A 2,112-nucleotide genomic window follows, 5' to 3' on the forward strand; every position below is an offset into this window, starting at 1 on the left:
TAGGACAAGATTAGCATGAAGGAATCAGCTCTGAGAGAGTGAGGGCAGACTGAAGCACAGCGATAATAAACTGCCGAGCAGAGGGTGGATTTATAGAAGTGGGGGACCTGAGCGATAAGAAGTGAGCTGCACGGGTCAGGGGTACTGGTTACCAATTGAGTCAGCAGAACCATGAGTGAAGTGATGTGTTTAAATTGGATTGTAGATGGGTCAGAGGGTTAATGGAGCACGGGAGATCAGGGGAAGTATAATGTTTGTCATGTGAACAAGAGACTGGGTCGTTAGAGATTGACTCAAATCAATGATGTGTGTAACAATATATACTCAATGATGTGTAGCATTATATACAGAAATTAGATTCAGTTATTTGGAAAATATCTCTAACAATGAGTGATGAATGAACCAGGTCAGAAAAATACTCTTCATAATAACAAGTTTTATTTGTTCTAACATCTGTGAATGAAAAGTTGTCAGTATTTGGGAGTATGAGAAGTTTCATTTTAGTAAATCGGTGTGTTCATCTAAATAAACCAGATGCCTGGATAGCATTTTACATTTTTTTATAAAACAAAGTGCACACAAAACCTTGTTAGTAACATTAACTATTTTTGTATTCATTTATAAGTGTATATAAGTATTTATTACATTGTCATGTTCAAAACACCTCCTTGGAGGATGTCATGAAAGTTTAGGCTAAAAAGCTGATATGTAATCAAGTCTAAAATGGGTCAAGGAATGATTTGCCAATAACAAGGGAAAAAGTCGATATCTGAGGCACAGAGCATAGCATGACACACAATGCACATAGCTACCACTGCAGGCAATGTAGTAAATGGGTCACGATTACACATCTTTGCATGAGACTATGGTGAGGATCTAGTTTTCTCATGTCTTACGGAGTAAAAACTTAATGTAGCATTATCTCTTCTAAAGCATCGACGTGATGGCTTACACACAGATCATTTGAGGATTGTGAAGTCTAGAGCACCCTGCTGATTTTAATCTCTACAAAGACCTGCACAAGCTAAATTATTACAGTGTGATTCGGTTGATTTGAAATTTCGTTTCAGTAAAGACTGATTCTTACACATTTACAGGGAGATTAGACACAAATAATAAGGCACTGCTGTAGTCATTCCTCCTTTTATTCAAGTTTGGCAGCATTGGTAACAGATTGTGTCGTCAAAAAGGAGTGTATCTAGATGAGTTTAAATGCTAGTAATTTTTCATAGCATGGCATTTTTAATTTGAGACAAAAATTCTGCCTGTAGCACAGACATCCAGATTCATGAGAAGGCCAAAAAAGAGACTCCTTATAAAGTGGATCCAAGCTACTGGGGTGAAAACACTCTCTAAATATGAGTTTTTAATTACTCACTCTGAAAGCCCCCATGGCAGGGCTTTTGAGGTGATAAAAGATGGGCTTTCTTTTTGAATAATATCGTGCTTTGCATCAATCAAGACCTATATCACAAACATTTCACTGAATACAAGAATTATAAATGAGTTTTTCGAGCCTAAAATAGCCCTATTTTGTGTGAAACCCAATTTTCTTACTATCGATTCCCTGGCAGAAGGTGAGAACCATAAAGAGCGATTCATCCTAATAATGCTGTAATGAGTTCCAGTTTTCTCTGTAGAAGAGGGATGTGACTCTTTGGCATACCAACAGCAGAGATGGAAACATGATGTTTAATCCTTCTTATTGCTGTAACTTCCTTTTTCCTGTTTGTTTGTTTTATTGTTTGGCTATTCTTGTAATCTATGAAACAATAGAGTGTTGAAGAATGGCATGAGGCTGACATTTTGGGTTTAACCTTGAGATTTTAAGACTGTCAAGTCCAATGATTGTGCTGTTTTACACTTGAGATGTTTCTGATCCAGTTAGATACTGTTCCTTCTGGGGATAGAAAATTACCTGAAAAGTTGGAGGGACTCATTATAAAACCTTCTGAATCAGGTTGGCTCATTAAGATGAATGAGGTTACGTAACGTTCATCCAATAGTCTTATCTGATTTGGTTGAAGGTAGGTGAGTAGATGACTGTATCTATCAGGATAACCGCTTGTGCATATCTTCATTTTACTGAAATAAAATTCAAAATATAATTAC

The sequence above is a fragment of the Squalius cephalus genome, assembly GCF_949319135.1.
Source record: "Squalius cephalus genome assembly, chromosome: 14".
NCBI classification, from domain to species: domain Eukaryota; kingdom Metazoa; phylum Chordata; class Actinopteri; order Cypriniformes; family Leuciscidae; genus Squalius; species Squalius cephalus.